A 16525-nucleotide genomic window follows, 5' to 3' on the forward strand; every position below is an offset into this window, starting at 1 on the left:
CGCAGCGAGGCGCAGACAACTGCACTTCGTCTCTCTCCAGTTAAGTTCCTTTGTCTCCGCCTCCTTAGCCCCTCCCCCTTGCCCCCTCTTCTCTCTTCGGCTCAAGCCTCGTTCTCGCTCCTTCACTCCACCAATAGGAACGCTTCAGATCCGCGGGCCACCCCTCCCCTCCCCCCACGGCTCAGAGTCACCCGCCTCCCTTTGGAGGGGAAGCAACGGTGACCAAGGGCAAAGGGCAAAAAGCGCGGGATGTAAAAGCACGTGGGCCTCACACAGTGAAGCCTCTTCCGTTGGAGGAGCTAATCTAAATCTAATTTAAGGGGAAAAAATGTCTGGAAACCAATTTATTCCACCCCCAAAGTATCTCTAAAATATATCTTCTCCTGCCTTTCTTACAGCCCTTAGTGAACAGAAATAAGCAGAAGCCTTGGTCATGAACCGTTTCATCATGGGCTCTAAGGTCCTGCTTAACTATGGATCTACCCATCTATATTACAATAAAAACCTTGGAATCCAGTACCCAACCAAAAAACTAGAATATTACTTATAATTTGAATCTCCTCACCATCTTTTCCCCAACTTCCAAAGAAACCAATATCTTGATTTATATTATTCTTCCATACCCCTTTTACATACATTCTAGCACATAGATGTGTGCCTAAACCATGTTGTTTAGTTTTTGTTTTCAAATTTAACAAAAATTTATATATTTTTCTAGGTAGCATTTTGGGGCTTGTTTCTTTCGCTAAAATTTGGTTTCTGAGATTCATCCATGTAGCTGTAGTTCACTCACTGTCAATGCTGTACAATATCCATCCATTTCTCTGCTGATGGGTATGTGTCATGGTGCATCTGTGCAAAAGTTCCTCTTGGGTATGCTCTCCTTTCCAGTCTCACTTCCATTGCTCTATTTCAAGTACTCATCATCTCTTGCCAGAACTGTGACATCTGTCCCACTGGTTTCCTTTTCTCTGATCTCAAACCCTCCAATCTATTTCCATATTGCTGCCATTTATCACTAGCTCACCTTTGCTTGTTAGACAGTCAAAGGACAAACTTTTGCACTATTGGTCTCCCCTCTTACTTCCTTATCTCATCCCCTTCCACTGCCCCCACCTCCCCACACTTCTTTTACTTTATTATTTAGCTGTATTAAATCTTCTTACAGATTCCTATAAAAACTGTTATTTCATGATGTAATGCTGTTGTATATATTGCTCCTTCTTCCTGAAATGCCCCTTTCCCCACATTAGGCACCTTCCTACTGAATCCTTATACACCCCTGGAAACCCAAATAATACATCACTTCTTCCAGGTAACATGTCCTGTCCCTGCTTAGACTTAATTCCACCCTCCTCTGTGCTACACCTATATCTTGTGCACATTTTATTGTGTGCCTCTCTTGTCCATAGCCTGGGACCATTTTGAGACACAAGACAGTTTGTTTTATTTCTGAATTCTCATGGTCCAGCACAGTAAAGTCCTAGGGCAAAGGTCAAAAACCAGTGGTCCCCAAGCTTAGGTCCCTAAGTCCTTAGGTCTGGTCCACAGATATGTTTTAACTGCACAATTATTTATTTACTTGCCTGTCAACATTTGAAAGGGGTATTTCATACAAAAGAAAAAAGTGTCTTAGAAGCATTTGAAGATTTGGCAGTATTGGTTGTGTATTCATGACTGGCAACAACTGGCTGGAGCTGAATAGCAAATTCACAGACTTGGAGTGCTAGGCTCTTAAGGACATTTTTTATGTTGTTTTTGTGGTTCAATAATTTACCCAAGATTACCTGAGTCATTAGGTAGTTTCTCTAATGTTCTTTCCTGTCCTTCTCTAAGTTAGTGCAGTATTCACTCATCAAAGAAACTACTGGAAAGATCATGCACAAGAAATATTCCACTGAAATAGCCAGTAGGACAAGGTAAGCATAAAAAGGAGTGTTACTTTATTCTTTCTAATATGCTAGGGGGAATCCCTCAAAAGCATTGTTTCTGAAAATACGAATCACAGTCTGCTGTATAAGAACTATTCAGTCAGAATCTCCTGGGAGTGTGCATCAGTCAGGATTCAGTCAGCAAAAGAGAAACTGCACTAGGTATTTCGAACAGAAATGATTTAATATAAGGAATCAGGTATTTTTTAAAAATCAGAAAGGTTAGGGGAATAAAACTCAGAGGACTTTTCCAAATACTGTCAGCTAGTATTGGATAGCCTTTCCATCCCCTTCTATGCTCTCCCTTGTGTTGCAGAAGCTGGAAGCCTATGAATTACATTTCCCAGGCTTTTTGGCCAGAAGGATTCTAAATATGGTTTAGGTCTCACCAATGGTAAACATTTTAGAATGGAATGGAGATAAAAGCCATTCTTTACATGTACTCCAACAGATACAAAACATGAGTTTTTGTGGTGGCCTTAACATTCTTCTGCAAGGTTTGCACCCAAAGGCTTTGGAGGACCTGTAAGATTAGCAGTGGTTTTCTGGAGCCCGCTGACCTCTGTGTGACAGTTACAATTTCCTGTCTTTGGACTATAGCAGTCAACAAATATTTATTAAATTATAGAGTTACTTCTTCCTTCTTAGGCTCTATGGAAAATTCTGTCTGCTGTTCAATCAAACAGTAAAAAGAGGGGAGAGGATAATGCATGAAATAAAAGAAAGTAGTTAATTTTCTGCCCATTCCCCAACTCCATTTGGTGACATGCCATAAAACAAAAATGCCACCAAATCTTAGTTATACACTGTGACAATATGCACCTACTTTCCTGTCTTCCTCTTATACTTCTCATTGCTCTCTATGACAGTAATGCTATTAAGTGAATGCCAAAGTAATGTCTTTCACAAGAGAGAGGAGGTGGAATGGGGAAGAGAGTAACAGTTGATGAAAGCCTACTATGGGCTAGTCTTTTCCCATAATTTCCCAGTCGTCTCACAACAGTGATATTACCCTGGGCTCATTAACCCCATTTAAAGAATGCACTCAGCCTCATGGATGTAACTATCTTTTCCATGGTTTTCAATTTAGTGATTGAAATGGTTTGTTTATATCACTGGACCAGAGAGAGGAGGACAGTATTGGTTGAAATGAGTTTTAACTACCAACTCCCCAAATCATAGAGAGAAGACAGGGGTGGGGGGTTGTAGAAGTGGGTCTAATGTGGAGGTCAAAAATAAATAAAGGAGTAAATCTTTGAATATTTGAGAAATCAATAAGAAAAAGCAATCCAATTGTTATTTCGCTATTTCTACAGTGAAACGTAATATGCATTGTTTGGAATAATGTGGGGAAATTAAAAATTCATTATTGCCAAACATGATACACTTAAAGATATCAGAAAATGGAAAAAATAATTAGAACATAATTTAGTGGCATATAGCTAGTGTGATTGACATAATAGGGAGGGTGGGAGGGAGGGAGATGCAAGAGGGAAGAGGTATGGGATATATGTATATGTATAGCTGATTCACTTTGTTAAAAAGCAGAAACTAACACACCATTGTAAAGCAATTATACTCCAATAAAGATGTTAAAAAAAATAAATCTGACTAAGTAAAACAGTGATGTTCAAATTTTATCAACAAATAAATCAAAGCTGAAAAACAATGGCAATCAAATATCCGGTTGTTCAACAACAGTAAAATTAAAGAAAAGCAAATAGACACATTGATATGTACAAATAAGAAAGACATAAAATAGCATGTATAATGTGACAAAGTTTTAAACAAAAAATATATGCATATGAACATACAGATATAACAACTGAATTATGTACAAACACATAAAATGTATCTGCAGAATACTAAGAGTATTTCATATCTCTCCATTGTTAAAGCAGTAATAGTTATATAGATAAAATTATGACAGCATAAGATGTATCTCATTAGGAATTGATGTTATAGAAGTGTTTTTTATTAATATGAAAGTTGTCAAATATCTATACAGTTAAATGAAAAGGAAGTTATACAGAGACTTCATAGAAAATATATCTGTGTATGCCTAATGTCTTGGTCTCATGGTGTACACTCACGTATATTCTCATTCTTGTTCTTTGCTCCCCACCCCCATCACACAGACACACAGACACATAGACAGACAGACAGACAGACACACACACACAAACACACACACACACACACACACACACACACACACAGGACTCTCTTGTCAGTCTAGAGAGGGTCTGAGGGGAACATCCTACCATGTGAGTTAGCATCCAGATCTCTACCAGAATCACTCTTAATGCTCCATATGTTCCATAAATTACAGAAAATTCTCACTGGTTGAGAACTATAGGGAAGTGTTTTCCTAAACCTAAGTTTATCGTCTATGATGGGTTAAGGGAAGAGCAGTTTAGGTATTGGTCACTTAATCACCCAATGGGGTTTGGAGTCAGGGACTAATTTCAGTGCCCCACCTTCACTTGTTTCATGTGCTTTCCTGACTTCTGATTTTTACATTTTATGTTATCCATCCTCTTTACATCGCCATGCAGCTCTTGCTTTAAGAGACATCAACTGCCCTCTTAGGTCCTATTTAGAGTTGTTCTTTCAGCTAGAGACTACTCAGCATTAAAGTGACAATGAAGTTAAATAAAAGTAATTGCCTAAGTAATAGTATGAGCTAGAAAATTTTTTAAATTTAGAACTAATCTTACTACCCAGCCAATAATTATTTTCTGTATGTAAAGAATGTCAGAATAAATGTCACTGTAGCCATTTTTTGTTATTGCAAAAGGTTGTATTTCACGTGAGCATTTAAAAAATATTTAGCTCTATTATAGAGAGATTTTATGCTACAGGAAGTGTCTGAGAATTTAGTTTGCTGATATCTGGTGTGCGTGTGTGTGTGTGTGTACTGAACAGACCAGATCCACATCTTTGAAATTCTCTTCAACAGAGCCACTCACAAGTCTTTTCTTCAAGAAATATTTTCTTTTAAAATAGCTCCATTCTAGAAGTGTTTGGGTGAGGGTCTGAATATTTTTACAGGGTCTTTTAAAACTACTCAAAAGCACCACAGGACATTTACTTCACTATAATAATGAGTTGGCATTTATTGGGTGCTGAACATGATGACAGAGGATGTGACCTACCTCAGGTCCTAGAAAGACTGATGGGTCTGACTATGGGATACACACAGGCTGACTCTCACTTTAGCACTCAATCTAACAGACCTACTCCCTTCAGTATTTTGTCTTGTCAGCCTCCAGGGACAGCGTAGATGTGAGGTCCCCAGAAGTAAGGATCTTGCAACTCTATAGCAAGTTTATATAGTGATAGTTCACAGAGTCCTTCCCCAAAGACACCTATAGCCTGTTACTTAACTAGTTGTACATTGGGGAACAATTACCCAGGCATATTTAGGCTTTTGGACATGGAGTTCTAGTTGACATTGATGCCTGAAGACCTAAAGCATATTCATGGCTCTCTGTTTGAGAGGGAGCGTATGAATTATCCCAGGTGTGACTCACTGTGGTTCTAAAAAGTCTATGAAACAATCTGCTTGGCATCTCCCTGATCCACAAATATATAATTAGAGTAAATGTACATGGCAGGTGGCAGAACCTCCACATCGGTTCCTTAGCCTGTGAGGAAAAAGCTATTATTCTGGGGAAATCCAAGTGGAAGCCTCTGAAATTGCTACTACTCTGGCCAAGACACTAAATTTTTAAAAAATCCTGTGGGGAGTGGCAGAAATTTGTCCCACCCTTAAAGACTTAGAGGATGCAGTGGTAATAATGCCCATCATTTTCCCACTTAATTTATCAGTCTGGACCATAAAAAGTCCAGAGGGACTATGGAGGAGGAGAGTAAGCCACCACAAACTGAAACAAGTATTAGCCTCAATTGCAGCTGCCATATTGGTTGTGGTATCTTTGCTAGTGCAGATTAACATGGCTTTAAGTACACAGGACATGGCCACTAATCTAACAAATGAGTTCTTTCCCATCCTTACCATGAAGAACGTCCAGGCACAGTTCACACTCACATGATTTGGACAACCTAATTAATGTAAGCCTTTGTCCCAGAGATATGTTAACATTCCAGTTCTATTATAACATAGTTTGAAGAGATATGGAACATGTGGACATTCTGCAAAATATTTGCTTTGGTCCACTATATAGATGATATCATGTTAATTGGATCAGATGAGAAAGAAATGGTAGGTACATATGAGTCCTTAGTAAAACAGATAATGTTCCAGAGGGTGGGAGATAAAACCATCACAGATTCACATCAGTGAAGTTTTTAGGGGTCTAGTGGTGTTGGGCACACAGGGACAATCTTATGAATGTACAGGATGTATTATAGCATTTTTAGCCATCCATCATCAAGTAGGATAGATAAGACACCTGATAGACCTCTTCAGATTTTGGAGGCAGCATATTCCAACTTGGAACTACTGTTCTGACACATTTACCTAGTGGTATGCAAGAATACCAACTTTGAGTTGGGCTTAATTGAGAAAAGGCTCTGTAGTAGGTCCAAGTTGGGGTGTATGCAGCCTTGCTGCTTGGGCCATATGACCCAACAGATCCTATGATATTAAAGGTAGGTACATGTAGAGGGAATACATGACGTGTACTTTATGGCAAGCCTCAGCAGGATATTTACAACATAATCTCTGATGTCCTGGAGCAAGTGCATGCCATGTGCAGTGAAGAATTAGATACCATTCTAAAAAGATCCCCCAGCACATTATTGGGCCTTGGTAGAGACAAAGCACCCGATCCTTTGACACTAAATGAATATGCAGCTAGAATTTCCCATCACGAGCTGAATACTGTCAGACCCACAAAATCATAAACTTGAGTGGGTCTAGCAATGATTCATTGTAAATTGGAAGTGATATGGCTGGGATTGGTCATGGGCAGGTCCCCAAAGCACAATTAAACTACTGGTGTGGGTGGCCCAGGCTCCCAAGTTAGCAAAACTGTTGCATCAGAGACTCAAGTCTCAAGTCACACTTGTGGCCACAGGAGATTCCTTATGACTCGCTTGGAGAAAGAAACATTCATGTATGGGTTGGCCCAGTATGCAGGTACAAGCTGAACATGGAATTCTGTTGCACTAAGCTTCGCTCAGAGGTAGCCTTGAAAGACATACATTTTAAGGGTAAAGTTACCCAATGTGCAGCGCTATAGGGAGAGCATCTGGTCATTCACCTTGGTTCAAAGAGAACTGGCCCAAGGTAAGAATATATATGAATTCACAGCCAGTGGAGAATGACTTGTCAAGTTGGTCAGGGTCCTGGAAGGAGAAAGATAGAATATCCAGTACAAGAAAATCTGGAGAGGAGTTATGTGGATGGACTAATGGGAGTAGGCAAAAAGTGAACATCTTTGTATTGCATATTAATACCCACTAAAGAGCACCTACCACAGAAGAGGTACTAAACAATCAAGCAGACAGAATAAACTAGCCAGTTGACCTTAGACAGTTCCTGTTAGAAGCTTACTATAGTGCTAGCAAAATGGTTACTTGAAGGGAGCATTAATATAATTAATGAATTACATTAATCAATTAATATAATTAATGTTCATTAATGAAAATGATGTAGGTTATGTATGGACCCAACAGTATGTATCCCCTGAATCCATTTCTCTGTTTAGCAGTCCCACTATTATGCTCTGTCACTCTGTCCATCTTTTCCTTTTGGAGATCAATGGAAAAATTTCTCCTATATCATACTGTACAATAATTTCAGGGGTTAGGAAAACACATGAAAGAAAAGAAAATAATAAAAAAAATTCTTTTCTTTACCAACTCCATTAAGTAATTTATCCTATAACCACTGAATGTTGAAAACAATGTGAACTGGGACTCGAATGCATAACTGTCTGACTCCAAAGAAATATTTAATGCCACTAAGTTCTATGACAGTTTGTTACACAGCAATAGATAACTGGAACAGTAGGTATTAAAGTGACTTCTTTATGTGAGGGAGAAAGCAGAGTGAGGCCAGTTTCTGAATGTGCCCAATGTGACAAACCTTCTTAGATTTTCTCATTTTCTCCTCCCAGTGATCATGCAAGGAAGGTTCCATTGCTCCCATTTTGAAGATGGGCAATGCCTGAGTTACAGGAGGTAAGTTACATTTCCTGGGATAGGCGCGTGCACACACACACACACACGCACATCTGGAGACTATACATCCAAATATTGCTATTGGTTTATCTTGTGATGTGGTAAGATGAGAGGCAACAACATAAAAATTTCCTCTTATGTTGATATATTTTCCAATGCTTGCCTCAAATATATTAATTTGGTCATCAGGAAAAGAACTTGATATGCATTTTTAAAATGTAAGAAATGGGGTTTTAAATTGAATCAAAAAATTATTTTGTGTAAATGTATTTCTCTTACATTCAAAGGTGTTAAATATGTATCATTGACAGAAAAAAAATGAGGTTATAAACACCTTTTACCTGCATCTTTTGTTCAGTCATATATCACAGTATATGTATAGTGTTAATATATAGTATATATATTTTTCAATAATATAATATATAATACTATATATTCTCTTAGTATGTCATTAGCTTCTGAACACTCCTTACACCTTTCTCTTCCTCTCCCTCTCTCTCTCTGTCTCTCTCTCTCTTTCCCCAGGGTCTCACACAAACACACACATACAAACACACAAACACACACACCTTTCTTGTTAGCTGAGAAAAGATCTAAAGAATACTTTTTGTCATGTGATTTAGTGTTTGAGTGCTCTGCCGGATTTCCTGTACCACATAAAACCCCTTCATGCCCCTTCAACTCCTTGTTACCTGTTACGGGATGTCCAAGCTATAATATTGGGCGTCTTCGCCAGATGGCACTGACCTGTGACTAAAAACAATATATATAGCAATCTATTTTAAATATAGATGGTGAAAAAGTATAGAAAAAACCCTAATAGCTATATTCAGTGTTAACCTTTTTCTTCACTCTTAAATTATTATTATGAATGCAAATAATACAATTTTGCATTTACATTATCATGTGGTGCTTTTAGGGTCGGTGGATGTAAAAGGCCTGCAGACAGAGTCCACAGTGTGCAGGGACTTAGGGACCTTAGCACAGTGGCCTGGATACAGACTGAAGCAGCAGATGCCAGGATGTCAACTACCCACAACCAGAGATAACCAGTTTCACTTTAGCCACCCAGAAACTTCTCAGACCATCCATTTCCCAGCAGAGGGTCTATGCGGGTCTGTTCATATAACAGTGCCAGAAGGAGGGTACTGGATTGGACGAAATGCGATAAACTTCCCCAGTCTCCAACCATTAACCTTTATTCTTTTTCTGGTTGGCTGGGAGGAATACAAGTAATGATATATTCAGCAAACATATATTGAGAATATGTTAAATGCCAGGATCAATACTACTTAAGTTATGTGCATTCTCTCTTTTACTCTTCACTACACTTTTATATGATGTGTACTTCCACTTCTAGTTCACAGATGGGGAAATAAATGTTTAGGGAAAATACATAACTCTGGTCAATTATCATGCAAACAGCAAAAAGTTTGAAGTCAGGTTTTTATTAAATATGTCTGTATATTGGATCTCTTTTTGAACATGCCATTTTATTCCTGAACGATTTGTCATCCCCTTTCTAGCCATAAATGGGCACTTCTCACTTATAGGTCTAGGTATACAATATCCAAATGTAACAACACCTTCAAATTAATGACATATTCCCATTCTATTACCCCATTTCTATCCTGGCACAAATCATGCTGAATTGGTGCCTGGATTAAGGGCAAATAATAGAATGAGGCTCACCAAAAATTTAGTCTGCCTCCACCCCAAAAGGTTATTCTGTATGCCACAAGGAAGCTTTCCACAAAAGTCTTCTGTCCTTTCCCAGTATGATGGTTTTAAAGTTTGGTTAACTAGAGCTTCCTCTTTCCAAGGAATAGAAGTCTCCACACCTGTGACTACTTACAACTGTGTGGCTCTTCCAGTGAAGAAAGATCTTAACTTAGTTATCTGGGCCATTATTGCTAAATAGGATACCAGCTGTGGATCCACTTCATTACAGTGATACCAAATGAGGAGCCACTACAGGATCTGGGATGACAATGCCTATGACTCTCATCATAATAAACAGGCAGCCCCAGCACACCAGGGACTATATGCCAAAGGCCCAAAGTTGTGGAACATTCTAGTTCTGCTGGTTCTTGCTGTGCCTTATTTGGCTCATGGTTTGGATGTGGGATTTCACCACTTCAGCTCAATGCCAAACTGCTTGGGCTCCTTTTTATCCTACTTGTTTGAAGTATTCAATCAGTTCACAGTTTCCCCATAAGAAGTTACTCCGTAACACCTGGAGGGCAAAAGGCAAATATTCAGCCACTTTTGTAATATTTTTCCAAATGTAAAACTTTGCTTTAAAGTCTTAAAGGTAGCTCAGGATTCATGTCAGGAGCTCCTGGTCCCCCTGCCCCACTAGGCTCCTTACAGGTATCACCCACAAGCCAGTAATGGACAAGGGCACAGACAACAAACCATCACCTCAGAAATGATGGCCTCAGCCCAGCAGCCCAGCACTTTCAAGATGATGACCTCTGCCCAGTAGATGAACACATCTCAAATGATAATCTCAGCACAACTTGGCAGTCCTAGCCTTGACGCTGACACTGCAAGATGTCCTGCCAACACAATCCAATGCCAAAACCCACCAAATAAAGATTCTGACCAGGCTCACCTTCTCTGTTCCCAGACTCAACGCTTGGCTCTTCCACCCCACCTATATACCCACCTGGATCCCACCAAATAAAGATTCTGACCAGGCTCACCTTCTCTGTTCCCAGACTCAACGCTTGGCTCTTCCACCTCACCTATATACCCACCTGGATCCCCTATAATTTTCCTAACTGCCCTCTCTTCTCTCTCCTCCTACCTTATCCCTCAATTTCAATCTATGCAGGCCTCTGCTCCCTACCTAGATGATGCCAGTGCCACCATGGTTATTGTCAACTGCTTAAATGAAGCTCCTACCCATCCCGCTTACCTACATCTCTATGATTTCATATCCTCTCTTATACCATGTAAGAATACCTTGCAAGGAACTAAAGCCTATTGGCAAGCCCCATTATCTATCCTGCTGCATCAAAGAACTCCTCACAGATTATTTAGATTTGTTCTTGACCCACTCTTTTCCATCTCCATGCACTGCCTTCTTGGTGTAAACTAGCACCCTCTAAGTTAGCTGATTTATTCATACTGGTGCCACACCATTTAATTTCTCCTCTTGGGTACCTAAAACCTGAATTGGGACACTCACCTCCACTATCTCTTCACAAAGGCCTAAAACTCTACCTACTACTATGCATAGCAGTTGAGACCTGGCTATGATTACTGTACCTATAATCGTTCTCACATCATTTTCCATTGTGACCCCCACAACTGCAGTAGCTATGATTTCCCCTTGTCCAACAACCCACACTTCACTCTCCACTATTCCTCAGTCATCATTCCCACTTCCTCCTTTCTTTGACTTGCTGGAAAATATTTATGCAACATGTTATCTAAGAGCTAAACCTCTAATAATGCTGGACCTGCTACCTGGTGCTCCAGCCTGGACAACCACTTATGCAACTAACCCCTGTCCCCTTGGAGGTGTTTGATGTCCATATTGACTACTCATCATTTTCTCCTCATCTGGCACCCCTGCATTTCTTCCCAGCATTCCCTTGCCCTCATTAAATTTCCCTTCATGGACCGTATATCCTTTCTGTCTCCCACCATTAATCAATATTATACACAGCCATGTCCCTCCATTAAGACTATTTGATCCTCACATGTCTGCACTGATCTAAATTTTCCCATCAGAAACCCCACTCTCCAAGCCCTCTTGGGCTACTGGTTCTCCTGTGGTACCACTCCTGTTCAGTAGGGTAGCATTTTCTACTCCTCCATTCCTCCCCCTTCTGCCGTATGCACCTTGACCTTTGTTTTATGCATATTTAGTCTCTGGTCTCGTTATATCCAATTAGAAAATCAACTTCTTTTATCTAGCCTTCCCACAAAAAGTAGCAGCAAATTATCTTTTTACCTATTATATTGGGCCTCTTCAAAACCTTTGGTATAACAGGCACAAATTTGGTATTTTCAATTTATTAACACAAACTCAATTCATATAGGCCACCCAGACAATGGCATCACTCCCAGAAGACCATGTATATCAAGCAGCTCAAGCCTTAGAAGCCCTTAAGGTGGCATAAATTTCTCTAGCTCCTATGGTAACTGATTAAAAGTTAGCATTGGACTACCTACTGCCATATCAGGGTGAAGTTTGTGCCTTAAAGATGGGCCAATAGTACAGGAAAGATCTTTGGAATATTCCAACAGATAGAGCAAACCAAATAATAAATAATATTACAAAAGTACTCTAAGAGATTCCCTGGGCCCTGGTTGATTTCTTCTGGATTTCTCCTTCTGCCTTCAGTGAAGGTGCTGTACTATCAGGGAGTTATAATAATTGCTGGTCTGATTATTTTGAGTTGGTTTTACGAATTTGATCTCTCTCAAGCATACGTTTATCTACAGGAAATGTAGTAGGTTGCTGTGCTAACTCAGACCTCAGGAAAAAAATTGTATCCTAACTGATGTTTGATTTAGTACCGGTGACCTCTAGGCCACATTTCCTATTTGTGTCTGTTGCCTCCTTCAGCATCCTAATAAGGCTCACCCTGCCCACACACATACTCCACAAGCTTTTGCACCCTCTTGATGCCTCTTTTAAACTTTATGCTCATAGCTGTCTCTTAAATTTCATGCCAGTTGGGATTCCATATTTTTTAATTGAAGTATAGTTGATTTACAATATTATATTAGTTTTTAGCTGTATAACATAGTGAGTGATTTGGTATTTTTACAGATTATACACCATTTAAAGTTATTATGAAATATTGCTATATTCCCTGTGCTGTACATTATATCCCTGTATCTTATTTATTTTATACCTAGTAGTTTGTACTTCTTAATCTCCTTCCCCTATCTTGCCCATCCCTCCATCTTTCTCCCCTCTGGTAACCACTAGTTATAAAATGCCCGTGTACTTGCCTCTCTCTCTCTCTCTCTCTCTCTCTCTCTCTCTCTCCCCCCAGACGTTTTCCCAAAACAACCATCTTCCTAGCATCTTGCCTCAGAATTCCCCCACTTGTGTGAGTAACACATCTTTCTTTGATAGTACCAAAGAATTACTGTCTTGATTTTCAGTATCTGAACCTAATATTTGCAGGCAAGGAGGTTTTATTTTTTTAATATTTATCTATTTATTTACTGAGGTAACATTGCTTTATAACATTACATAGTTTCATGTGTACAACATTATATTTCTACCTCTGTATACACTACAGTGTGCTCACCACCAAAAATTTAGTTTCCATCCATCAGCATATAGTTGATCCCCTTTACTCATTTTGCCCTCCCCACCCCTTCCCCTCTGGTAACCAGTACTCTGTTCTCTGTATCTATGTGTTTTTTTAATTTGGTTTGTTCATTTATTTTGTTTTTTGTTTGTTTGCTTTTTATAGATGTCACAGTCGAGATGGTATAACAAGATGGTTTATTTACCCTCCACAACAGCCAAAACATAGGTTGTCCTTCCTCCAGATGGTTTGAGTCTTAGAAGCAACTGAGTGTGTGGGTCTACAGTTTAGGAACAAGATCAGGAGGCTGAGATTTGTGAATCATCAGCCTATAGGTGGCCATTAAGGCTAAGGGCCTGACTGGGCTCATGTAACAAGCTTGTATAAAGTGAAATGAGAATGAGCTAACAATAAAGCCCACCATAGGAAAGGCTAATATATCAGAGGCAGTTAGAGAAATAAAGTCAACAAGGGCAATTGAGACGCACAAGGCACATTTCATGAGAATCACAAGAAAGTGGTGTCACAGAATCAAGGGTAGGAAGTATCAATTGATGAAGAGTTCAAATAAGATAAAGACTGAAAAGTATCTGCTGGAATTAGCCTTGGTAAAAGCCATTTTACTGGAGGGATGGGAGGCCTGTAGTCCACAGTGGGTTCAAGAAGGAATGGGAAGTAAAAAAGTGGAGATAACTATAAGAGACAATTCTTCTTTTAAAAAATACTTGGTTATGTAAACAATGAACAAAGAATCTCCATCTTGTTTATTGACTGCAATGAAAAAGCCAGTGGATAGTGAAATGCTAAGGGAAGGAGAAAGGACAATTTAAGGAGGAAGGTCCTAATGTCACAGGAGGGCAGGGGAGTTTCAGAACACAGATGTATGATTTAGTTTTGAAAAAGGAGATCTCCCATTCCACTAAACTTCTAGGGAAGATTGTAAGGATGAGTGGAGATACAGATATTGTCATGAGGGTAGGAGGAGGAACTGTAGGGAATCACATGTTCTAGACTCTGTTTTCTCTGACAAGTAGATGACATCATTTGATGAAAACAGAGGACTCAAGGACAGTAGTGAATGTCTGAAATAACTACTGAGTTAAAGGGGAGAGAGAGCCAATGAGGGACACATAGAAGCATTTCCTTTTTTTTTTAATCAATCCATTGAAGCATTTCTGGCTAGCACTGAAGGCCAAGTTGAAACTATAGAACTGGAGCTTGTAGAGGCACATGTGCTTGGAGATGTGCTATTAAGGAAAATAACTAAGGAAAGCTATGATTACCACCCTCAAGTGAAGTAGGAAAAAAATGGACAGTTAAATAAAATTGGTTCAAATGCTGCCAAACAAGCGGGTAGAATGGTCAAGAAGGATAGAGGGTTTAGTGCATTGGCAAGAAAGTGGTTAAAGTTATGAACTGGCAAGATAAGGAAAGATATGCAGATGGGAGATTGCTGATAGAGAAAATAGAATGTCAAATACTTGAGGTCTCTATGAGATCATACACTAATTTTAGTGGAAAGAAAGGAAAGATAGGTGAAAAGGTAGGAAGTGGTAATTAGAAAGTAGCACTAGAGTTTAAATGTTGGAAGTATAGAAGTTATGAATTATGACTGTGTCCAGGATGTGGCCATGAGAGGGTATGCCTGGTATGGAAGAAAGGGGAAGACAACTGGAATTGAGAAAACCAAGAATCCGTGAAGTTAGGGAGTTAGTTGACTTGTATAAGCAGATATTGAAGGCAGTGAAGATGAGATGGATAGGATAGATAGTAAGGACATGAACATAAGGAAAATGACCAGGGGTTAGCAGACAGTAATGATCAAGAAGGGAAGCTGATTATATAAAATAAGATGGCATGAGAGGAAGTTTTTATATGAGGGTATAAAAATAAAGCTTTCGAAGTAGCAACTGGGTCTCAGAGACATCTCTAGGAATGTAGTATCGGGGCTTGAAAGAACTATCAACTTTCCCATAGAAGCTGCAAGAAAAGGAAATGTCCTCAAATGAGAGCTGAGTGTCAATTGCAAGAATTCTTCCAAGAGATGGAGATTACATGCAATAGACAGGGTTCAGAGGACGGGAAGTATTCTGGGTATAAAAGTATGAGGAACTGGAAAAGCTAACATTATGGGCAGAGGTAACAGATATGGGGTATGTGGGACCACCTGACTTCAAAGTCAGGAATAAGTGTGGTCTCAGGGGGTGTAGAATAAAAAAGCAGATAGAAGAGGGCTTTGCTGAAATGTTTGGAGATCTCAGAAGAATTTCTAGTTTACAGTAACATGCTAACTGAGTCAACTGATCCCAAGACCCTCGCTACTAGCAGAGACACAAAAGCAGCCTGCCAGAAAATGGGGAGATGTTGTCTACAATTTAAAAAATATACTTACTCAGTTGTACAGTGGACCCGAGTAGATAATTCCTTCTGGCAAAAAGACCAGCAGCTCCTTAAGGAGTGAAAAGAATTGGGGAGGGATGCAGTGGAAGAAATTATGTAGAAGTAATATATTTTATAACATTTTTATTGGAGTATAATTGCTTTACAATGGTGTGTTAGTTTCTGCTGTATAACAAAGTGAATCAGATATACGTATACATATATCGCCATATCTCTTCCCTCTTGCATCTCCCTCCCTCCCACACTCCCTATCCCACCCCTCTAGGTGGTCACAAAGCACCGAGCTGATCTCCCTGTGCTATGCGGCTGCTTCCCACTAGCTATCTATTTTACGTTTGGTAGTGTATATATGTCCATGCCATCTCTCACTTTGTCCCAGCTTACCTTTCCCCCACCCCGTGTCCTCAAGTCCATTCTCTAGTAGGTCTGTGTCTTTATACCCATCCTGCCCCTAGGTTCTTCATAACCATTTTTTAAATCCCATATATATGTGTTAGCATACGGTATTTGTTTTTCTCTTTCTGACTAACTTCACTCTGTATGAAAGACTCTAGGTCCATCCACCTCACTACAAATAACTCAATTTTGTTCCTTTTTATGGCTGAGTAATATTCCACTGTATATATGTGTCACATCTTCTTTATTTTTTTAACATCTTTATTAGAGTATAACTGCTTTACAATGGTGTGTTAGTTTCTGCTTTACAACAAAGTGAATCAGTTATACATATACATATGTTCCCATATCTCCTCCCTC

The 16525-nt window shown here is 39.4% G+C and overlaps 1 long non-coding RNA gene across 1 annotated transcript in view; it reads left to right on the plus strand.

The window, feature by feature from the left end:
* Nucleotides 1-8018: 8018 nt before the first annotated feature.
* LOC129391766 (uncharacterized) overlaps nucleotides 8019-16525 on the plus strand; it is an 18042-nt gene continuing 9535 nt past the window's right edge. The window contains exon 1 of the long non-coding RNA XR_008616444.1: nucleotides 8019-8084. This is a non-coding gene — a long non-coding RNA (uncharacterized lncRNA). The remainder of the gene's footprint in view (nucleotides 8085-16525) is intronic.

This window comes from Physeter macrocephalus, chromosome 21 (genome assembly GCF_002837175.3).
Source record: "Physeter macrocephalus isolate SW-GA chromosome 21, ASM283717v5, whole genome shotgun sequence".
NCBI classification, from domain to species: domain Eukaryota; kingdom Metazoa; phylum Chordata; class Mammalia; order Artiodactyla; family Physeteridae; genus Physeter; species Physeter macrocephalus.